This window comes from Monodelphis domestica, chromosome 3 (assembly GCF_027887165.1).
Source record: "Monodelphis domestica isolate mMonDom1 chromosome 3, mMonDom1.pri, whole genome shotgun sequence".
In the NCBI taxonomy this organism is placed as follows: domain Eukaryota; kingdom Metazoa; phylum Chordata; class Mammalia; order Didelphimorphia; family Didelphidae; genus Monodelphis; species Monodelphis domestica.
The window spans coordinates 87,995,223-88,019,371 of NC_077229.1; the positions used below are offsets into that span (position 1 = coordinate 87,995,223).

Consider the following 24,149-nt stretch of genomic DNA (forward strand, 5'->3'; position numbering starts at 1 on the left):
TAGCAGCTTCTGGGAGCCACAAGTGAGAGCTGGGTGTCAGGTGGGGGTCAGAGGCTGGAGAGCTGCCCTAGGAGGGCACGACAAGCCCTCCATACCAGATCCTCCTCCTCCCTAAGCACCCCATACACCCCAAAATATTGTGCCCTCTCTGAGGCTCGAACTCAGGACCTTCAGATTATGAGACTGACGCACTGCCTACTGCGCTAAGAAGGCAGATGTAGGTCGTGTCTACAAGGAAAAGAGAAGTCCAAGACTGGATTTTCAGTGAGAGGCTGATACTTTACAATGGGTTCAAAAGGGAAGGGTCCAACCAAAGGCTGGGCTTCCTGGGAGAGGACTTTGATACAATGGGAGAAACTACTAAAACAAAGGGGATACTTAACATTTGATTAGATCTGCTAGCCCCACCTAAACTGGGATTATCAGGATTAATTCACAACTCCACCAGCAGCATATTAGTGTCTGGATTTTGCCACATCCCCTCCAATATTTATTACTTTCCTTTGCTATCATGTTAGCCAATCTGCTAGGTGTGAGGTGGTACCTCAGAGTTGTTTTGATTTGCATTTCTCTAATTACAAGAGATTTAGAACACTTTTTCATGTGTTTATTGATAGTTTTGATTTCTTCATGTGAAAACTGCCAATTCTTGTCCCTTGACCATTTATTAATTGGGGACTGGCTCAATTTTTTTGTAAATTTGACTGAGTTCCATATATGTTTGGGAAATTAAACCTTTGTAAGAGTTTTGTTACCAAAAAAATTTCCCCCAGTTTGTTGCTCTCCTTTTAATTTTGGTTGCATTGGTTTTGTTAGTACAAAACCTTTTAAATTTGATATAATCACAATCATTCATTTAAAATTTTATAATGTTCTCTGTCTCTTGCTTGGTTTTAAATGCCTTCCTTTCCCACAGATCTGATAGGTATACTATTCTATTTTCACCTAATTTATTGATTTCATTCTTTATATTTAAGTCATTTACGCATTTTGAGTTTATCTTGGTATAGTGTGGAAGATGTTGATCTAAACCTGAATTTTACCATACTGTTTTCCAATTTTCCCAGCAGCTTTTTATCAAATAGTGAGTTCTTGTGCCAAAAGTTGGGGCATACGTCAGTTTTTGAGGCAACCTTATTTTCCTTGACCTTGGAAAAAAAAATCCTAACACCCACATATTTAAGGCGTTTGTCATTATCATGAATAAGTACTTATAAAAGTCTTTTTTTTTTTTTTCATTCTTCTTCCACTGCTTCCTTACTAAACCCAGGAGTTTTTCTTCGAGGTGGAAAGGAAAAGAACAGAGAAGGTACAAACAGTGAAGGAGGGGAAAAAAAAGGAAGAGGTTGCAACTCTAAGAGATTCCACCACAAACAAACCTGGGGTCCTAGAAGCTGAGGAGTGCTTTCTTACTTAACATAGAATCTCTTTGGTCTAGGGTAGAAATGGAAGAAGAGTGAACCACGGGAATAGGCTGTGGGGATTCATTGGCAAAGTAACGACTGTCCCTACTCTCAATTTAGTCCGTTGGCAACTATGGCATGTAAATTAGTAAGTATACTGCAACTTTACTTAGTTAAACTGAGGGAGACCAGAGACTAGATAAGGGCCTTTGACTTTTAGCTAATTGTCGAGAGTGAGGACGGTTAAGGAAAAAGCGCTAGGAAGGTAGCATCGGAGCCTAGAGGAAGAGTAGAGGTGGATTCCAAAGGACCCGGCTGTGAGGAGAACGCTGGAGGATAGTGCCTGGGTTTGAATGGGCAGACTCGTGTGAAGGACGCGGTGGTTGGATCTGACCCAGCGGGAAGGGTGGGAGAAGTTTGGAAAAGTAAATTATATAGATCTATCTAAAATGATGCCGAAGGACCGCCGTATTCTGAAAAGTGTCTTCCCTTCTAGGGTCCCCCATTCCAGAACTCCCAAAACGTAACGAAAATAATGAGCGCAATGGAGTAGGGACCCAAAATAGTCTTCCATTGTAGCCAAAAAACATTGCATAAATCCAAAGCAATTTGTAAAATAAATGATATTTTTTTTAAAAAAATTATTTGATAGCGGGAAAGTGGGATTATTTATAAATTTTGGAACTGAAGTAACTCCATACCTGCCTTCTTAGCGCAGTAGGCAGCGCGTCAGTCTCATAATCTGAAGGTCCTGAGTTCGAGCCTCAGAGAGGGCAGAATGTTTTTATGATCCCTTAAAAGATTAGCATAACATTTAAATATCCAAGCAAAGATAACTGAGTAGGTTTGTAACATAATTGTAGTCGAAAGATAACTAAGTGCTCAATACTGAATTGTCTTAAATCTCAGAATCTGTAGAGGTTAATTCTCCCCCCAAAAAAAAATTCCTCAGAAAAACTATGTGTAGACCCTTATACAAATGACTAAGACCTTAGTTTCCGTAAAGACACTGCTGAGGTTTGGGATACCAGATGGGCCTGTGCTCTTCCCTCTACCCTTTCCTCCCTGTACTTGAAATTTGGACAGGGAAGATGGAAAGAAAAATGAGAAAATGAAAGGGGAGAACCCTCCTATTTCAAGATCCCTAAAATATCTGATTTAATTTCCCTGTGCTTTTCTTTGTTTTCCTAGAGATTAGCACTGTTGACTTGACTTAATTCATTGAAGTATTTTCAAGCAATTTTTGTACTCAGATCTGAGCTGGCATTGATTACACCTACCCTACCTTATTCATATTCTAAAGCCTCAGTCACTGTAATAACTGTTTTCAGAAGACTATGCCCCTGGTTTGTGTTATTCCTCAGTTATCTGACCTTATTTCCATTTCATATATTTCTTCTTCTAATCTGATTGATAACTTCTTTGTGTATCCAGATGAATCTTTTTAGATAGCTTCCCACTTTCAGTGGAATAACTTCTGTTTATATCTTCAAATGTTCATTCTTCTGAGTTTGTCATACTTCTTGAAACAATTTTGCCTGTACAATTTTAGGGTTAGGGTTATGATTAGGCCATGGGAACTCTCTCTCTGGACTTTTTGAGATCAGCTTTTCTCAGATTTATATTAAGTGCTTTTCTTTTTGCTAGAGATAAGGGGTCCTTAATAAAAACTCTCTGGGGTCTCCTCTGCTTATCTTTGATATTGGTCTTTGGGCACAGGATTCTTGAAGAGGAAGACATGATGCACTATTACCTCTTTAGTCTTGGAAGATTTTCCATGGATTAATAATCCCTACTGATTTGGGTAAATGAATGGGGCTGTAGCTGTGTAGGTGTAGAGGAGAGAGAGTTTTAGAGACGAAATATTTTAAATCATCAGTTCTTAAAGAGAATTAATTTACCCATGAATATAAGTTCTATCTACCTTCATAAACTTCTCTCACTTTCCCAAATGACTGTTCCAAACCCTTCTTTCTCCTATCAGTCCAGTGGTCTTAGAGCAAATCACCAATGGTCTATTTAACCAAGAATATCAAAACTGTCTTATTTAATCTACTTCAGCCATTTTCATTTTTTCCCTAGTATTGCTTTTTTATTGAAAAAAATGTATTTAATTAATTTAGAATATTTTTCCATGGTTACATGATTCATGTTCTTTCCCTCCCCTCCTCCCCACCCCCCACTCCAGATGACTGGCAATTCCACTGGGTTATTGATCAAGACCTAGTTCCATATTATTGATATTTTCACTAGGGAAATCATTTAGAGTCTACATCCCCAGTCATATCTCCATCAACCCATGTGATCAAGCAGTTGTTTTTCTTCTGTGTTTCTATTTCCACAGTTCTTTTGAATGTGGATAGCATTCTTTCTCATAAGTCCTCAGAATTGTCCTGGATCATTGCATTGCTGCTAGTAGAGAAGTCCATTACATTCTATTGTGCCACAGTGTATCATTCTCTGTGTACAATATTCTCCTGGTTCTGCTCCTTTCACTCTGCATCAATTCCTGGAGGTCTTTTCAGTTCACATGGAATTCCTCCAGTTCATTATTACTTTGAGCACAATAGTATTCCATCACCAACAGATACCTCAATCTGTTCAGCCATTCCCCAATTGTAAAGCATCCCTCATTTTACAAATTTTTGCCACCACAAAGAGTGCAGCTATAAATAGTTTTGTACTATGTCTTTTTCCTTATAATTTCTTTAGGGTACAAACCCAGCAGTGCTAAGTCTGGATCAAAGGGTAGGCATTTTTTTTTAAAGCCCTTTGGGCATAGTTCCAAATTGCTATCCAGAATGGTTGGATCAATTCACAACTCCACCAACAATGCATTAATGTTCCAATTTTACCACATCCCCTCCAACATTTATTACTTTCCTTTGTTATCATTTAGCTAATCTGCTAGGTGTGAGGTGGTACCTTAGAGTTGTTTTGATTTGCATTTCTCTAATTATAAGAGATTTAGAACATTTTTTCATGTGTTTATTAATAGCTTTGATTTCTTTATCTGAAAACTGCCTATTCATGTCCCTTGTCCATATATCAATTGGGAAATGGCTTGATTTTTTGTACAATTGATTTAGCTCCTTATATATTTGTACCTTAGCCATTTTCTTAACACTTTGGATAAGGAAGGATGGAGTCCTGCTCCTCAATAAAGATGAAGCCCAGACCTTCTCCTTATCCCTTTACCCTTCCTTTCTCTGACTGAAAGACTTCAGGGATGAGAATCAACTGTAGAAGGGGTAGTACCATGAAGTGTTTTTTCTCCTCTGAGTCAGGTTAAACCCTGGAAACACACTGGATGCCAAATCCTGTACCAAAGTGGACAGACCAGAAATCAGCAGGCCAGACATATACAGACTGAAGAACAGAAAGATCAAGTTTGAGAGTATCACTTAGGGGAGACATAGTAAAGAACACATGTACACATGTATATGTGCCCAAATCTTCTTTTATCTTTTGTTTTTACTGCATACATGATTTCTCTGCAGCTTTTAACATTGTTGATCACTCTCTTTTGTCTTTCAGTTTGGGGGACACCATTCTCTTCTGGTTCTCCTTATACTTAGCAAATTGCTCCTTCTAAGTCTCCTTTGCCAGATCCCTAAATAGATGCCTAATTATAGGTGCTGCCCTTTGCCCTCATTACTCCTTCCTCTATACTACTTAACTTGGTGATATCAACAATTTTCATGGATTTAATTACCATCTCTATGCTGATGGATTTTCAAAACTACTAATTCTGCCCTAACTTTGGTACTGAAATCCAATCTTGTTCTCCAAATGCCTTTCAGACATCTCAAATTAGATGTTCAATAAATAATCTAAACTCAACATGTCCAAAATTGAACTCATTATCTCTCCTCCTAATTCCTCCCTTCCCTATTCCCTCCGTAGAGAACAACACAATCCTCTCAGTTTCTCATGCTTGAGATCTAGATATCATCCTTGATTCCTACCTCTCTTTCCTCAAATCCAATGTGTTGACAAGACCTATAGATTTCACCTTTGTAATGTCTCTAGAATATGATCTTCTTCTCTCTTCCTACTTTCACTACTCTGATGCAGGCCCTCATTAATTCACTACTGGATCATTGTAATAGCCTACTGGTTGATCTGTCTGGCTCAAGGTTCTCCCCACCCAAATCCATCCTCTTAGCCACCAAACTGATTTCCCTAATGCACCTGGTCTGATCATGTCAAACCCCTCCCTCCCAATAAACTCCAGTGGATCCCTATTATTTTCAGGATCAAATAAAAAAAAATTCCTAGATTGGCATTCAAATATCTTCATAAATACTCTTCCCCACTTCAGTCCATTGACAATGGCCTTTTTGCTGTTCCATGAACAAGACACTCCATCCCTCAGCTCTGGGTATCTTCTCTAAGGGTCTCCCAAGCATGGAATGCTCTCTCTCTCCCTCTCTCTCTCTCTCTCTCTCTCTCTCTCTCTCTCTCTCTCTCTCTCTCTCTCTCTCTCTCTCTCTCTCTCTCTCCTAATCTCCACCTACTAGATTCCCTGACTTCCTTTAAGTCCCATCTCCTACAGGAAGCTTTTTGTAACCCCTCTTCATTCTAGTACCTTTTAATTGTTTCCTTTTTATCCTGTATATAACTTGTTTATGCATATTTATTTGTCTCTCCTATTAGATTGTGAGCTCCTTGAGGGCAAGGACTTTTTGTTGCCTCTTTTTTTTTAATCCCCAGTTTAGCACAATGCCTAGCATATCGTAAGCAATTCATACATGTTTCTTTTTTTTACATCCTCTATATTTCTAAATTTTTGTCCAGAAAATCATCCTTTAGAAATAAATAAAAGTAGAAAAAAGGGAGGAGAGAGTAGTTTAGTAAAACTAACCTACACACTGAAAAAAGTGATGTTGGTTGTAATATTGCACACTGGTAGTCCCCATTTCTGCAAAGAAACGGACAATTTAAATGTCATTCTTTTTTATAAATGCACATAACGAAAAAAAGAGCAAAATTGTTTTCCTTTAAAACCCTATGGTTTTATTTTGCGACAAGCCCCAGAACTTCTGTCTGGACTGAGCTTTATCTGGTATGAAGAAGAACGAAGCAGAAAATCTGGGCTTCGGTGACATTTATTTGAAGGCACTTCCAGGCAGATTGGCTCATTTATTCTTTCTTTATCACTATGCAGAACTTGCATGAACGAAAGAGCACCTTTTATGAAAGCTGATGTTTCCTCTCCGTATATTGGAAACTGTGATCCTGAGAGCATTAATAAGGGCGTCTCTGTGGCGCAATCGGTTAGCGCGTTCGGCTGTTAACCGAAAGGTTGGTGGTTCGAGCCCACCCAGGGACGTGTAGCTGTTTTTGTTTTATTTCAACACCTGTGCCAAAGTATCTGCTGTAAGACCACAAAAGACTCGATATTCGGGGATTACATCCCAACTAAGTACAGTGCCTGACAAATAATAGAAACTGAGTCACTCCATTTTGATTGAATCCAGGTATAGTTTAACTTGCTCACTCAGCCCTTTCTTTCTGTTCTCTGTATAGATTTTCTGCTGCTATCCACTCTTTTTTCCCTACATAAGACACCAAGATTTCCACCACGGTGACCAAGTTATAGAACACTGCTGCTCTCCTTCCGACTTCACACACCCTTTGTTTTAACCTACTGCAAGTGTAAAGCATGCTGGACTTGGAGTTAGTTCACTTGGGTTCAAATCTCCACCTCATAGTGGAGAAGCACCATTAAAAAATCACTTTAGTTCAGTTCCTCAATTGTAAAATGAGGGAATTGAATTAGATATCTTCTAAGATTTCTTCCACCTAGAAATCTATGCTATATTAGCCAGAGAATGGCTATAAACAAGACCTACACTCCCCATCCCCAGGCAGAGGGTTAGGAGGGACATGCATTGGGAAACATTAAAGGCTACAGAATTAAGAACTGTTCATATTATCAGAAAGTGTGGACGAGGACTAGAGGGAGGAGAAAGGCTTGTGCTTTGGGCAGCAGTCAGGTGATTCTCTGAATTAGATGCCTTAGCACACTAAATATAGAGGAAATTGTCATATATGTGTGAGAGAAGAGTACTTCTTTACTGTTGGGGATTGTAAAACAGTTACTCCATCAAATGTGATGTAATTATAGGTCTGGTAACCATTGAATAGTGTCCTTAAAAAAGCAAGCTTGCTAATTCCCCAATCAATTAAGACAGGGAAAGGTCTGTCTGTCTAGGGAATCATCCTGAGCAATCTAGAAGAAGGCAAGCTATGGAGTGTGTGAAGCTCTGGAGAAGGAATTGTTCCATGGCTTTTCCCTGGGAACCTCTTTGAAGGTGAGAGAGAAGGGAGAGGATCAGAAAATTTCTCCTTCCTCCAGGTGGAAATATTGTCTTGCATGGAACAAATGGACCATACAGTTGAACTTCTGAACATGTTTGACATAGGATGTATGCACCAAACACTTTTCTATGCTAGTAATTAAACATTACTCATCAACAGCATGCAGAAAGTTCATATTTTATCTTAAGCAATAAAAACTTCTTTCCCATTAGGAACATTGCCCATCTGATTTCCTAGGAGTTTACAGTAAGCAAGTCTTTTACTGATCCTCAGTGACCCTAATTAGAGTTTACTCTCTGCCTGACTAAAGTCTGAATGGGTATCTGTCTCTGAGGTAGTTGCCTGATAACTTATCCAATGTTAGTTAATAATCTTGAAATATATTATAAAAAGCAAGCATCAAAATACTTTATCACAAAATGGCGGTCTAATACAAAATGTTATATAAAGTTATATAAAGGCAACAAGTATGTTCACACACCAATAGGTCCCTGGTAGCCCAAATAAGCTCAGCAAAATGCTGGACTCAGAAAGAGTAGAGAGAGGAAAAAGGGCATGAGGTCCTGTAAAGTGACTTGGCCTCCTGTGTTCTTTAGGCATCTCTCTATTACGGTCTACCTTTCCCACTGAAGCTATGATTATTTGTGGGAGTGTGTCCAGTGTACTAGAGATGTTTTGTACTACAAGGCCATTTTTTTGTGCTAGGCCATTTCAAAATGCCTTTGCTTTGAGGAAATTATGGCTTTTACCTATTACAAGTGAACTCAGTTATTGGTCTAGGAGAGTAGACAGAGTATCTTGAACCTGGAGTAGCCAAACCCTCTATACCCAACCTATTAACACTAATAGAATAATTCAGACAGGGCACTACACCTATATTATCTATCTATCTGTCTGTCTGTCTGTCTGTATGCCTATGTTATCAATCTATTTTTTTTTTACACTATTCCCTCAATAAGTGTTCAAGTCAAAAGAAAAATTGGAAAGGAAACATAATCTATATTAAAACATGTTCTAGGGGGCTGCTGGGTAGCTCAGTGGATTGAGAGCCAGGCCTAGAGATGAGAGGTTATGGGTTCAAAATCTGGCCTCAGACATTTCCCAGTTGTGTGACCCTGGGCAAGTCACTTAAATCCCACTGTCTAGCCCTTACCTCTCTTCTGCCTTGGAACCAATACATAGTATTGATTCTAAGATGGAAGGTAAGAGGTTTTTTTAAATAAATAAATAAAACATGTTCTAAATCAGTAATAGAAGAAAATACATGTTTAAAATGTTGAGGTTTTACCTGATATCAGCCAGCTGACATAAGTTTAAAAAGATGGAAATAGCCAATGTTGTGGAGGGACTGTAGGAAGAATCCTTTGCAGATGGGGTCTACTTTAAAAACATATGGAAACAGACTCAGAAAAGTTGTTGTGAATTCAATACAATTCAATAATTTATCAAACACCTACTATGTGTTAGGTAAGAAAGAAAAGCAGACCCTGACCTAATGAGGGAAGATGACACACACAAAAAAGGGTAGTTGAAAAGCTAGGAAGAGGCTTATCACCAGGAATACCCAACAAGGGAGCATGATGTTCTGAGGAATTGAAACCATGTGGAACTGCTAGAGATTTGTCTGGAAAACACTGAATGGAAGAGGATGAATGCATCTCAGCTAAGTTGTCTCATGAATGACGTTGCTTTATTTCCGAAATGGATCAGTCCTCCAGTGTTCAAGGGCTCTCTAAGCATTCAAGTATAACTGAAGCGAGGATGGGATACAGCAGGGTCCTACTAGCTATTAGATACTGCTGGGGGCCATCAGTCCAGGACTCCTTGACAGAGTCACTCGTGGTAGCCAGGGAGACCACAGAGTGGTCCTTGGCAAAATGTGACTTCCCACTCAATCCCCCTTGCATGACTTCTTTCATCAATACCCCTTACCTATGAATTGACATGATTATTATTCCCCCTACTCTCAAAAGAAATAATGCAAGAGCAAAACACCTGTACCCTAATTCTCCAAAACATCACCAAAAGATCAGACCCTTAACCCCAATCCCAAAAAGACTACCATGGGTTAACTTTTACTTAGGTACATAATTCCCAGCAAAACCGCAGTTTCAGGCCAAGCCAAAAACTTTCCCACACACAGAAGCCTATTCTCATGAAGCCAGCACACAAATCAATCATAGAGGCCCAAGCCATAAGTACAAGTACATCAAGCTTCAGTATGCCTCAGTGACTCCCTAGAAGCCACCAGTCTAAATTTGAATTGTGTTCCCAGACCCCTCAGCCTCCATGATATGATTATTGAATTGTCTTCTAAGAACTTCTGATTAATTATTCCATTTTATTAAAAGCAATACGTAATTTTCCTTGATTGTTTGTAAGCTCAAAACTTCTCACAGGGTAATAAGAAAATTAAGCCACCCGTGACAAAAATCATTTATCTTGTGTGCAACCTTTATTGTCTGTAATCACAATGCAAGAATATAGAATGTTAATCAAGTGATTTGTTAAAAGTTGATGTATCACTTTTCCAATATTCTCTCTTTGATTTTGTGTATATGTGTGCCAAGAGAATGGGTATAAAAATAAAGATCAGACATCGGGAAAGGGGAGCAGCTGTCAGATGCAAAGCAATCCCATGGCTGTTATGATTAAGCTGTCTTCCGTTTGTTATTTTGATCATTTGCCACCAGTTGGGATACCCTGGAGTCTCGGGCAAGGGTGGACTTTGCCTGTGACAAGATACCAGATCCTGCATTCTTCCTGTTCAACATTAAACACTTCTTTGATGAAGTCACACATTCTCTCCATTTGGACAAGACTGAAGTGTTTTTCCTTCTTTCTGTCATATTAGTGTAGTGTTGGATTTAGGACTTAGCTGCTCAGCCCTGAGCTTTCTTCTATTCCTCCCTTTCTCCTATCAGCAATTCTTTGCAAAAAAAAAAAATGGAATTGTGAATATGTGACAATACTTCATTGTCTGGGCCGAAATAGCTCAGTTGGGAGAGCGTTAGACTGAAGATCTAAAGGTCCCTGGTTCAATCCCGGGTTTCGGCAGAGAAGTAATATTTTTGAAATCTCCAAGTCAGGTGCATACTATGCAATTTTAATGAAGTTCACAGTTCTAAATATTGGAGATTTACAAACTCAGTCTTCCTCCTAAGCAACATTCTAATTGTCACAGGAGAAAAGAACATCACCTTAGCCCCCACGCTTAGGTACTGAAATTCAAGTGTTTAATTTGTTTCAAACTCAAGTCATATATTTTTATTTTGCAAGAGACCTTCAGACTTACTCCCAAAAGGTCACCCCCTCTGTCATTGTCACCTATTTGCTTGCTTTACCAGTCCAGTAAATCTGTTAAAAAAGATAAAATACAATTAAAAGGATTCTAAGGTACTACCTCACACCCAGGGGGATTGGCCAATATGACAGAAAAGGAAAATGACAATCCCTTACAATCCCAGAGGGCTCCCTGGTGTAGAAGGAAAACATGAATTTTCCCCAGGCAACTGATAGGTGTAACTGGCTTACTTCTTCACTCTCATCTCCATTCTGTCATCCATTTGCTCCTACCTTGAGTAGGAGGACTCTTAATCCTTGGCCCTATTTGAGGCCCTACTTTTTTGTTTGTTTTGACTGATCTTTCTTTTAGGGTTTAGGCCTGGGTTGGCCAGGGCTGCCCTGGGCCAGCCTATCCTTTTCTCATTATTTCCCTTTTCTCTCAATCTCTCCTTTTCTTTAATTCCACATTTGTATTAATTAAAATAGCTATAAAACCCAGTTGACTTGGGTATATTTTAATAATTTGGAATTTTTCCCTGGCGACCACCTTATATTTGATTTAAAACAAGACACTGTAGTGAAAATATATTTTCTGCAGTCACAATTTACTCATCCACTCTTTTATCTACTACACTTTATATCTTCCACTATTTTAATCACTACAATTTATGGCCTCAACCATTTTAATTATTACAGTTTTTGTTTTAAGATAATTATTTTTATTTTTATTTATTTTTAAAAATACTTTTCCATGTTTAAATGGTTCATTTTCTTTCCCTCCCCCCTCTCAGAGCTGACAAGTAATTCCACTGAGTTGCACAAATGTTATCACTTGATACCTATTTCCATATTATTCATTTTTCCTATAGAGCAATATTTTGAAGTCAAAACCCCAAATCATACATTGTGAAGATTGGATTTGGCTCTCCACTGATTGTAACAGTGAAGATACTTATCTAGATAAATTATAGTTCTGAGGCTAGATATCTTACTTTATCCTCTCTCTGATTTCTTACTTCACTCTTTCTACATTTTGTAATGAAATTGTAAATAAAATCTCTTTCAAATTAATTAAATTCCTGGCAACCACACTCTTAAAATATAAAATCCAACCCTTTTAAAATTAACCCCTTTTCCCCCCTTACATTTTTGGCAGACTACTTCAGTTGTGACAAAATACCCTCAATCTTCTTAGCTTTCATAAACTTTTCCTTTACTTTTGTGACTATCCCTAAGTCAGCTTTTGAAAGCTCATTTTGAATCTACACAAATCAGCTGTGGGAGGTAAGCTCAATTTTTTTTTTCCTTTTTCCCCTTAAAAACAAATAGAACACAGCCATGTTTAATCTTAGCAGCTGGACCCTGAGTCCTCACCTGGGAAACCTGTTCCAAACTAATCCTCCCCCCTCTCACAAACAACCCAAGTAGCAGACCCTCAATTTCTCACCTTGAGAAAGATTCTATTTTTAGCTACTGTTGCCTTGTCTCTTAATTAGCTGTGAGGGCAAAAACCTGTGAGGAAAAGTTTTCACTCCCTCTTAAGAGGGTGAAAATAGTCCTCCATCTGCCCCAACAGAAAATCTACTTTCTTGTTTCCAAACCCCACCATCTCTAGGATTACCTTAAGTGAGAAGTAAAACATTGAGAGATCAGTGAGGAAGAGTAGTGTTAAAGTAAAACAACAACAAAAAACTGGTCCTTTTTACCCTAAGAGGCTTTCACAGCCCAAATAAGGTAAAAAAAATAATTTATAAAAACCTTTTTTTTGCCCCTGGTCATTCCAAAAGCATCCCAGAAGCTGCTTCCTGGAAGCACAAGATAGAAACACAAGGTTCTGGTGTTTCACCCTGAGAGAGAAATCAGCTGCTTCCAGTTGCCATTCCTATACTTAACCTACAAAAAAAGGAGTTAATCCTCTCCCACCCTTCAACCAAAGAGTTAATCCAATTAAGGTGTGACATTCTTAAATTGACCACATCCTTACCTTTAATTTTCACATCCTTACTTTAACCCCTAGCCAGTAGCTCCATCTACTGACTAAAATCAGAATTATAAGCAATTTAACAAAATATACATATATAATAAATAAATAAATAAAAATGGATGCTACATTACATGAAAGTTTTCTGGATTTTGAACAATTAAGAACCTTAAAGGTTTCAGAATGCCTCCTATTCCTTATGTTCTTAGGTAATTTTATTTTTCTATCCCTAAATATTGTGACAAGAAATGCTACCATATGAAAAATTAAAGCTGAAATGCAGGCAGACACGCAAAACCAATGGGAAAATTTCAAATACTTATGGTCAAATGGCAAATACTGACCCCATCCAAAACATGTCTGGTTTTTACAAGCCTATTGTGGTGACCCTAAGACACCATATACTTTTTACTCCACAAGACATAAAGCAATTGACACAAAATGTCCCTGTCTATGAAGGAGATCCCTTTGTGGTAATGAAAAAGATGGCTGACATATTTTTTCAGTATAATCCATCTTACAAAGACATTAAAAATCTACTCCAGGGTTTCCTAACAGAATGTGAGAAAAATAAAATAATTTCTCATGTTAATAAAGTCCGGGGGCACAATGCAGAACACTGGCCATTGCAGGATCAGAGATTATTTTAGAACTCATTGCCCAAGATGGTCTGAAATGGATCTTGACAAATTGAGAAAAACTGCTGTAATATGTTTTGAAAGGAAACAAAGAAAAAGAGGAAAAGACTAATGATTTCATGGAGACAATTAAGAAAGAACTGAAATATTTAAGAAATAGGATTGATAAATGCTGCGGTCAAGGTCTAGCCTCACTCGCGACTCCAGAGTTCCTGACAGGTGGCGAATGATCAGTCAAAATAAATAAAATTAAATAAATAACAAACAGAAGACAGTTTAATCATAACAGCCATGGGATTGCTTTGCATCTGACAGCTGCTCCAACATTCCCAGACTTGGGATTTATTTTTATAGCCATATTCTTGGCATGCAGGTATACAAAAATCAAAGAGAGATAATTGGAAAAGTGATACATTAACTTTTAACAAATCACTTTATTAACATTCTATATTTTTGTATTGTGATTACAGACAGAATAAAGATTACACACAAGATAAATGATTTTGTCACAGGTGGCTTAATTTTCTCATTACCCTGTGAGAAGTTTTGAGCTTACAATCAAGGAAAATTACTTATTGCTTTTAATAAAATGGAATAATTAATCAGAAGTTCTTAAAAGACAATTTAACAATCATATCATTGAGGTTGAGGGGTACCGGGAACACAATTCAAATTTAGACTGATCATTTCTCAGGGTTCTTACTAGAGAGTTCCTGAGTTACTGATTTGTGTAATCAAGTCACTGAGGCATACTGAAGCTTGATGTACTTATTGTATGTGCCTCTATGATTGATTTGTGTGCTGGCTTCTGTGGGAATAGGCTTCTGTGAGTGGGAAAGTTTTGGGCTTGGCCTGTAGCTGCAGTTTTGCTGGGAATTATGTACCTAAATAAAAATTAACCCATGATAGTCTTTTTGGGATTGGGTTTAAGGGTCTGATCTTTTGGTGATGTTTGGGGAGATTGGAGTACAGGTGTTTTGCTCTTGCATTATTTCTTTTGAGACTAGGGGAAAAATAATCATGTCAATTCATAGGTAAGGGGCATTGATGAAAGAGGTCATATAAAGGGGGACTGAGTGGTGTAAACCTTAAAATTCACGCGAGTGATAGGGACTGATCTCTTTTCTTTACCTCAGCTATCTAAGGGCTTGGGCCTTTTGGCCCAGCCTAAACAGAAGGGGTATTTAAGCCCTATTCCCTTCTCTCCCCTTTCTCTCTCCTCTCTCTCTATCTCTAATACCTTTCTTCCTCCTGTTTGTAATTAAACTCTATAAAAGGTTGACGGCTGACTTGAGTTTTCATTTAGGAATTACATAGCTGAATTCCTTGGCGACCTTAAATTAATATATATCAGTCTTTTAAAGTGATTTCCTTGTCACAGTGGGCAATCACATCTCGCCAAGGACCACTCTGTGGTCTCCCCAGCATCATGGCTCCCAGCAAGCTAGGACATAAAATAAGTGATAAGATAGCACTTTTGAAACATGGGGTAGGATCTGTACAAAGGTACAGAGACCAGCATGTGCAAAGTCATAGAGACAGGAAATGGAGGGCCAATCTCAGAAAATAATAGCTAGTAAGCTAGTTTGACTGGCACAGAAAGTACTGGAGAAGGAATAATGGACAATACATCTGAAAAGTGAGACTGGCAATGGATATTAAAGCGTTCTAAATTCTGGAGTTTGTATTTTTCCAGGAAGCTTTAGGAAACCTAAAGTTTCTTGATCAATAGAGTGACGTGGTCTGACATATTCTAAGAAGAGAATTTAGGCTGAATGAAAGTTTCATTGGAGAAGACAGAGACAGGAAATTTCAAGTCCAATTGAGAGATTATGGCAATAGTATAGACTAAAAGTAGTAAAAGCTGGAGTCACAGTAGTTGGAAGGCTAATGGTACCCTCAAAAGGACACTATTAATTGTCACCCAGTGGCTTCTCATTTGCTTACTTTACCAGTCTAGTATTTCTGTCAAAAGATAATAAGGAATAAAAACAATTCTAAGGTACCTCCTCACACCTAGCAGGTTGGCTAATATGACAGAAAATATTGGAAGCAATGTGGAAAAATTGGGATACTGTTGGTGGAGTTGTGGGCTGATTCAAGCATTCTGAAGAGCAATTTGGAACTATGCCCAAAGGGCTTTAAACCGGCCATCCTGCATTTTGTCAGTTATCTGAAAGCCTTAATGGAGCTCTTATGTTGAAACTACTCCTTGAATTAGAATTAGGTAAAAGTATCTGCCCTCTCTGAGGATCGAACTCAGGACCTTCAGATTATGAGACTGACGCGCTGCCTACTGCGCTAAGAAGGCACACAGGGTTTTGCTTACATACTAAGTGTTAGATGGACAAACTCCTCTTTTCAACTATCAAAAAATTAGATTGTGTTGTATTTTGTAATTGCGTTTGCATTGCATAGATTCTGTGCCGTAGAATATGTCCTTCCTTCCTTTCCTTTTTCTCCCCTCCCCCCCCCATCCCCAACCCCTCCAGCGTTCCCTGGATGTTTTTTCACATTTCTGTGGCTCCTGCTTTAGAATGAAATTTCAGAGGTGTCAGATATAGCGTATCTGCATGACGGAAGAGGGACTTTCAGTTTCTCCACCCACCGGAAATCCCTGAGGTTATAGTTTGGGGAACTGAGTGAAGTAAGACAGACACTCTCCGTGCCAATATGAGAATTTGTTTTTGCTTGCCTCTGTATACTTCTTACAAGGGTTTTGTTTTACTTTTATTTGGAGGGGAGGGGAGGAAAGGTCTGGGGGGTGGTGAAGATAAATTCTTGTTAATTAAAAAAAAATTAAGTCCAAAAAATAAAAATGTTATACTCCATCGAACTCTCCTTTACCTTTCCAATCTTCATTCTCATGACTCTTTTTCCTTGGAAGTCTAGTGTACCTGTCCTAGATATACCTAGTTCCCATTATCCACACTTCCAATTGCTTTCTCTGTGACTCACTCTCTGAGCATATATTTCTATTTCTCCCAGGTTCAGACCAACCTTTTCTGAAACATTTTCTCAGAATCCCCATCTCCAGAAAGAGAACCTTTTTTCTTTCTCTGTTTGACCTCTCCTATTCCCTGAACTATATTTAAACTTCCAGTTTGCTTACATTCATTTCTTCCTAGATTTTTCTACAATTTTTCAAGATTTCCAACAGTTCTGATTAGACTGGACTATCCTTTCTTTTGTTGTTTTTATTTCCAGATTACATATCAATACAATTTTTATTTATCATTTTGTGACATTTTGCAATCCATGTTCTCTCCCTCCTTCCTATCCCTCCAACCTCCCCAGATGGCTAGTGATATGATATATATTGCACATGTGTTATTTTACAATACATATTTCCATGTTCCTCATGTTATAAAAGAAGACATACTATTTCCTCTAGCATAAACCATGTCTTCTTTCATTCAATTTGCTTTGAATTTCATTCAATCTGCATTCAGACTCAGTTGGTTCCATTTATAGGATAACCTCTTTTTCATCATGAGTCCTTTCACGTTATCTTGGATTCTTTCATTGCTGATAATAAGTTGTTTATGATAATTTGTTTATGATAATAACATATTTATGATATTTGTTATTCATAGTTGGTCATCATATATTATTGCTGTTAATATGCACAATGTTCTGGTTCTGCTTGTTTCACTTTGCATCACTTCATATAAGTCTTTCCAAGTTTTGTGTGTGTGTGTGTGTGTGTGTGTGTGATTATTTTGCTCATTTCTTATGGCACAATTGTATTCCATTACAATCATATGCCACAAGTTGTTCAATCATTCCCCAGTTTCCAGGTTGAGCATCCCTTCAGTTTCCAGGTCTTTGTCACCACAAAAAGAGCTGCTCTGACTCTTTTTGTGCAAGTAAGTCTTGTTTCCCTATCTTTGATCTCTTTGGAATGCAGACTTAATACTAGTAGGAGTCAGAGGGTATATACAGTTTTATGGCCCTTTGGGCATGGTTCCAAATTGCTCTCCAGAATATTGAAATGATTGAATGGAATTGTTTTGATTTGACTGAATCTATTAAATCAATTAATTGAATCACTGAACTGAAATGATTGCTTCATGTAGAGATTAAGAATCTTTAGCTCCCTGGTCCTCTTTGACCTTTGATGTAATCAAAGATTAAGAGTTGATTTCCTTCATCAAAATCTACTTCTTTAGGCAATCAGTAGCCCAGAGTCTCCCCCACAGTCTCCAGGTCCACAGATATAGTTAGTTGTTTCATCCTGATTTGATGCTATGACTCCTGAGTTCTAGCCACAAAGTAATGCTACACACCCCTCCCCTTGAATGGAACTGTACAGAAGATATAGACACAGAGTGGTGCTAAAAGTATTCCTGGATTTCTTGACCAATTGCCACATCTCTCTCTCCTACCTTCCTCCTGAGAGGGAGTTTAGACTTTTGGGGTTTATCTATCCATGACCACCAAGACTAATTCTGACATTCCCTATTCAATCAACCAATAGGTATTTATTAACAACTTACTATGTGCCAAGAAGTGGACTGGATTCTAAGGATATCAATACAAAAGTGATAGTTCCTACCCTCAAAGAATTTCATTTCCCAAATGACTGTACACTTTCAACTTCTCCACCATAACTACAGGAATCTCATCATTGGCAAACCTCATCATCTTGTATGATCTGCCTTAGTACTCACCTCTTGTCAATACCTTCTGCCCTTCTGACTAGAAGACAGAGCAGTAAGCTCCAAAACCTTCCATTTAAGGAGGAAGCCCAGGACAAGCAACTCTTCATTTTCCATCTGGATGCCACTGTTTTGACTTTTCCATCATGTCCTCCCTTTCTCCCTACTCCATTTTCAGTTTTCTTTTGTAGGTTATCTTCCTCCATTTGATTGTAAGCTTTGTGAGAATAGGGACTGTCTTTCTTTTCTTGTATTTGTATCCCCAGTTCTTAGCACAGCACCTGGCTCATAATAAGTACTTAATAAATGTTTATTGACAATAATTGAGTTTATATTCTACTGGGGGGGGGCCACAATTTATTCATGTATAAGTACATAGAGGATATTATGAGAAAATTGTGGAGGGGATTAGGAAAGCAAGTGGTTAATTGTAGGAATTGGGTGAACATTAACTCGTCTTGTGACTCAATTCTGAAACTAGATTAGTTACATTTTTATTCGATTATGGGCCTTGAACAAATTCTGTCTTGTGAAAAAAGTTTATTTGAAATAATTATGGACATTGGGAGAAAACCTTATTGCATTGTTTGAACCTAGCCATCATGGCTAGGAAACTGGACCATGTGTACTTGCTGTTAGATACCCTTAACTAAGGATGAGGTTATGCTGGCCAGAAGTGAAGTCAGATCTGAAGATTGATGAAAGGAGTTTTCTCAAAATTGTATACCTCAAGCAACCCACAGATCTCATCTGAAAACTATCCCACAGTGATCAATCAGTTATTGATTCTATGTTCCTTTGACTGTATTCAGACACTTGGGAGGACTGGGATACCTCTTTTCCTAAATTCAGTGAATGATACCTGTTCAATCTTCTCCTCCCCACCTGGGAGGTTCCTAATCTTTCATCCAATTAGAAATCAGATTACCTAATGTTTTGTATTGTTTCCTTTTAATAAATTGATCTTTTTGTTGTTGTTGTTTTTACTATATAAAAGACTGTCATTCCCTGAATTCAGGATCCAGCCCTAAACTGAGAAAGGAGCCTGGCCCCATCTGTTAGGCAATTGGTATGCATTGCTTAATAAATCCAAATGCTCAGAAGATCAAACTTTTATTTCCTTAGTCATTTCATCTTTTGCTGGTGACAATATATTAAAAATAAATACATAATTAAAGGGGGAGTGGCACTCACAGCCATGGTAATCAAGAAAGACCTTTTTTAGCAGGCAAACTTTTAGTTTAGTATTTAGGGAACTAAGAATTCCAAGAGGTAGAAATGAGGAGGGCATTTGTTTCAAGCATGAGGGATAGTTCATACAAAGGCACATTGGTGGGACATGGGATGTCGTCTAAGTAAAACAGCACGTAGGCCCACCAATTTGCATTAATGTTGATTGCATGTAAAGTGCAATTATACTAGAAAAGTAAGATAAAGTCAAACTGTGGAGTGTTTGTAATGCCAAACAGGAGTAAAGTGCCGTGGGGGACTCTGAAATGTCTTGAAGAAGGCAATCAATCATATGGTCAGATCTCTGATTTAAGCTCCTCACGTTAGTAGCTGTGTGGATCAGAAAAAGGAGAAAATGATTGCAGCAATATTAAATATCAAATGAGAGAATATTTTTAAGTGCTTTGCACTAAGTGCCAACTATTACTGTTACTATTACTAACATTAAATAGGAAGTATTTGCAATAGTCCAGATGAAAGATCCAGGCTTGTGAAGACAACTGTGCACGTACACATGCACACATGTGTGTGAGTGTATGTGTATATGTGTGTGGAGAGAAAGAAGAAAATGGAGGTGAGAAGAGATGTTGATAAAGGGAAATGGACACAATGAAGACTGATTGTATACATAGGAGATGAAAGAGAATAAATAATTAAGAGTGAATTTTAAATTTAACTTTAAAAACCAAGAAGGGCTCCTAGGCTGTAAACTTGGGAGACTGTAAAAATGTAGGGCCCTGAGCAGAAATATGGATGTTGATTAAAAAAAAAAAGATGTTTAAGGGAAGAGATAAATAATGAGTTCTGTTTTGAAAAATTGAGTCAGATATGCTCATGGGACATCTAAGTGAAGATATTAAGGAGACAGTTAGAGATGCCAGATTGGAGCTTGGAGGAGAGAAAAGGACTGTATGTAATACATAATCTGGGGAATTGACCACATTGAGATAGATATGTGGAATCTCATGTATGCCTCATTCCTGACTCTTGGAATGCTTAGCTCCCTGAAGCCTAAACTAAAAGTCTACCTGCTTCAAAAGACCTTTCCTGTTTACCAGGGTTATCAGTCCCACTCCCCCTTTAACTGTGTCTTCATTTTGTATATATTGTAACCAGCAAAAGATGAAATGACTGAGGAAATAAAGGTTTGATCTTCTGAGCATTTGGATTTATTAAACAACATGCCAATTGCCTAACAGATGGGGCCAGGCTCCTTTAGGGTTTGATCCTGAATACAAGGGATGATGGACTTTTATACAGTAAAAACGTATAGAGAGAGGGGCAAGGGCAGAAACTTGTGAGAAAATGGGAACTCAACAAAAATGATTACCCTGCAAAAGTGATTTTAAGAAGGAACTATCTGACAAGAAGAAAACCTGGCGGGCAATCTGTTTAATATTGGACTTTAGAGAAGGTTCTGTCATACGCGGGGTAGTTTGAAGAAAAGACTGGCCCTCTTTTTATCCTTTTTAGCTGTTTTATCTCTGTCCTCCCCAGTGCCTTGAAATAGAAGGTAGAGCTCAAAAACATTTCTTCAATCTAAATGAGAGCCCTGATACTAGAGAGAACAGTCCCCCTAGAGTCTTGCTGCTTCTACCTTCCCCTTACCGTTACAGTCTTCATTGCTGAAGCCTTTCTTTGGCTCCCTAACAGAAACTGCAGTCACTGCTGATTCCACAGAATCGAGAGTGCCAACCCAACCTTCTGTTTTCTTGAACTGAGGTCTATTAGTCCTCCGCTTCCCTGCAACTCTATCTTTCCTTCTTTAAATTCAAACTGCAGACTGCATTCTTGATGCTACAAGTGTACTTATTAAATTAAAATGTAAATGTGTAAAATACACATCACTAGCAGAGGATGGTTTCGATCCATCGACCTCTGGGTTATGGGCCCAGCACGCTTCCGCTGCGCCACTCTGCTTAGTAACAAGAGCTGTTAAGATGTGACTTTCATTGGTTCTATTGCCTTTTTTTCCCCCGAGGATTTGCTTTGGTTTTGTTTTTTCTTTTTCTTCACTTTTTTTCTTTTCTCTAACTTCTGCCCTTTAATTTTCACTGATTTCAGATCTTTCCTTTTCCAATCCAATATTTACCAAGCAACCTACTCTTGGTTATTTTTAAAAGTCATAAGAACGAGAGGGGAGGATGAGGAAGAAAGAAAAAAAATTTTTTTAAAGAGAAAGAAAATTTTGAGTCATAGACTTCCTTCTGAGTTAAAAAAATGTTTTCGTGGTTTTGTTGGGGGTTTCCTCCACTCGAGGCCTATTGCCTAATGCTCTGCTGTACTTTGTAAACAGTAACCTACACTGTGCAGACTGGGAAAACTCCCGGGACTTGACAAAAGCAGGAGGCAGATCCAAAAACCACAGATTTCCAAACGTCTCCTCTCTGTGGTTAGAGGTTAAATATACTAAACTTCAATAATATTCCAGGTTGCTTTTTAGATCGGCTGTTGGAGGTATATTTGGAAAAGAAGAGGAAAAAAAAAACTACCAACTAGCAGAGGATGGTTTCGATCCATCGACCTCTGGGTTATGGGCCCAGCACGCTTCCGCTGCGCCACTCTGCTACTACTACAGTTTTGCAGATTGATTCTTTAATAGGTCTTACTTTCAGTTTGTCTTCGTCACTTACCGTGGATTTTTTCTTCTAATCTTGATGCGAGAATTTCGCCAAAAACCTACGCTTTTTTTGCATCAAAGGAATTGTTAGGGATGAAAGGAAGCGGAGGATGATGGGAAGAAAAAAAGGAAAAAGGCCAGGAATAAGAGCCGACTCGGATTTTCTTACTTTCTCTTCTCTAAAGCCTTGTTGACAGTCTATTAACTATATTACGGTAAAAATTACCCTCTCTGCTGTCTCAACTCTTCCCAGTTTCCTGCACTTTCTCCCGCCGATAACAGAAAAAGGAGGCTTTCGTAAGTACTTACTTTTACTGGAACTACCCCTCTACCTCTCTGCCCTTCCCCACCTCCGCACTTGCTCCCTCGGTTACATTTACAAGCTCCTTTCCTCCAAGCCAATATTTTTGTCTCGTACAATTTATAAAACCCTAGGAATAAGCTTCTTACAAGAAAGCCTTGCCTGGCTGCCACTTGAAGTTTCGTTACTAGGAAACAACATGTTTACTTGTAACTGTTGCTTCAAGACAACGCATCGACATATTTTAATAATGCAAACTAATTTTTGATTACAGTTGAAGAAAAAGAGGGTTTGTATCATCAGTACGAATCAGAAAGGAGCAACAAGGAGTTTGTCGCCATCTCCGAGTTGCTGCAGAGACACTAATCACGTGTCATGCAGGCTCCAATCATCATTTACTGTTCTCCAAGAAGGAGCAACAGGTAAGGATGTACCGTACTGACGATAACGCCAACAATCTGCTAGCGAAGCCTAGGAAATTTGGATTCTCATTTAGCTTATGTGAATTAGCTTTCGCTTTCTCTTCCCTTTCCTCAGTCCAAATATTAGCAAAAATGTGACTTTTTTTCCTATTCCTTCTCTTAAAAAATTAAAAGAAGACAAATTATGGTTCACTCATCCTGCCAAACAGTTTTCTCCCAGCAAGCTTCACGATGCTCATTTGCATAATAACAGCTAGAGATTCGTGACGTGTTGTAATTTGCGTAATATCCGCTCAGATTCCGAGAGCCCAGTTTAGGCTCTAAATTCTTTAAAGTGTACCGTAATCACCAGAAGAGAAACATACCCCTTCAATTTTAGGGACTTGGAGATCCAAGCTTTTTCTTTCTGCAGTATGGCCACAGTCCAACTGCCTGCTCCTAGATTCACAAGCTGTTTTTTGTAATATAAAAGCAGAGTTGTATTACAACTATTATATGCATCTTGGAATGCTGTTCTGGATCAGAGGTCCTAAAAACATATGGTTCTTAAACCTGGGGTTCATGAATTTATTTTTTAAAAATATTTTTATAACTATTTCAATATAATTGGCTTCCTTTGCACAATCCTTTGTATTTTATTTTGTGCATTTAGGATTCACTACATTACTAGAGGGGGTTAGAACCCCCCAAATAAGATAAGGACTTTGCCCTATAAAGCTACCTTTCTTTAAGTTTCCTACCTTAAAACTTTAAGAAAATGTATCACTAAATAGTTACAAATTCCAGTGAACAAAATTTTGAATAAAGAGCAGTACTTGGGTGAATCCACCTCTAAAGCATACTTTGTGTGCAAAAGAGTCAACCTTTTAGGGTATTAGGTCTTAAAATAAGAGAAGAAAGGAATCTTGGAGGCCATAGAATAGCATCTGACCTCCTTTAGGAATTTAATCAATGGACCAATATTTATTTATTACATGTTGTCACTATGCTAAATTCTGGGAATACCAAAAAAAGGCATAAACACCAAAACAGGGGTTTCCCCCATTTAATAAACACTGAAAAAGAACATTTCCATATACAAAGTATAATAGAAAAATATTACACATGAAACTATGAATCTATTACGTACATCTTATTTTTAATAAAATGTGTATAGCAAATAAATGTATCTTTATGTGAATATAACATATGTGTCAATATTCATTATATATAATTTATATACATAAAATTATGCATACATGCAAATGTATATTAAAAATATAATTGTCCCACTAGGCAGGG

General features: G+C 38.1%; 9 non-coding genes across 9 annotated transcripts; 3 read left to right on the forward strand and 6 right to left on the reverse strand.

The window, feature by feature from the left end:
• Positions 1-140: 140 nt before the first annotated feature.
• On the reverse strand, positions 141-213 carry TRNAM-CAU (transfer RNA methionine (anticodon CAU)). Its single transcript has one exon. It is a non-coding gene; the product is annotated as a tRNA-Met (tRNA).
• A 1,893-nt stretch (positions 214-2,106) lies between these two features.
• Positions 2,107-2,179, forward strand: TRNAM-CAU (transfer RNA methionine (anticodon CAU)). Its single transcript has one exon. It is a non-coding gene; the product is annotated as a tRNA-Met (tRNA).
• A 4,485-nt stretch (positions 2,180-6,664) lies between these two features.
• On the forward strand, positions 6,665-6,738 carry TRNAN-GUU (transfer RNA asparagine (anticodon GUU)). The gene has a single exon. It is a non-coding gene; the product is annotated as a tRNA-Asn (tRNA).
• Positions 6,739-10,714: 3,976 nt separating this feature from the next.
• Positions 10,715-10,787, forward strand: TRNAF-GAA (transfer RNA phenylalanine (anticodon GAA)). The gene has a single exon. It is a non-coding gene; the product is annotated as a tRNA-Phe (tRNA).
• A 5,085-nt stretch (positions 10,788-15,872) lies between these two features.
• Positions 15,873-15,945, reverse strand: TRNAM-CAU (transfer RNA methionine (anticodon CAU)). The gene has a single exon. It is a non-coding gene; the product is annotated as a tRNA-Met (tRNA).
• Positions 15,946-21,373: 5,428 nt separating this feature from the next.
• On the reverse strand, positions 21,374-21,445 carry TRNAM-CAU (transfer RNA methionine (anticodon CAU)). The gene has a single exon. It is a non-coding gene; the product is annotated as a tRNA-Met (tRNA).
• Positions 21,446-22,021: 576 nt separating this feature from the next.
• TRNAM-CAU (transfer RNA methionine (anticodon CAU)) lies at positions 22,022-22,093 on the reverse strand. The gene has a single exon. It is a non-coding gene; the product is annotated as a tRNA-Met (tRNA).
• Positions 22,094-22,613: 520 nt separating this feature from the next.
• On the reverse strand, positions 22,614-22,673 carry MIR7294 (microRNA mir-7294). Its single transcript, NR_127498.1, has one exon. It is a non-coding gene; the product is annotated as a microRNA mir-7294 (primary transcript).
• Positions 22,674-22,754: 81 nt separating this feature from the next.
• On the reverse strand, positions 22,755-22,891 carry LOC130458643 (U8 small nucleolar RNA). Its single transcript, XR_008918052.1, has one exon. It is a non-coding gene; the product is annotated as a U8 small nucleolar RNA (small nucleolar RNA).
• Positions 22,892-24,149: the final 1,258 nt, after the last annotated feature.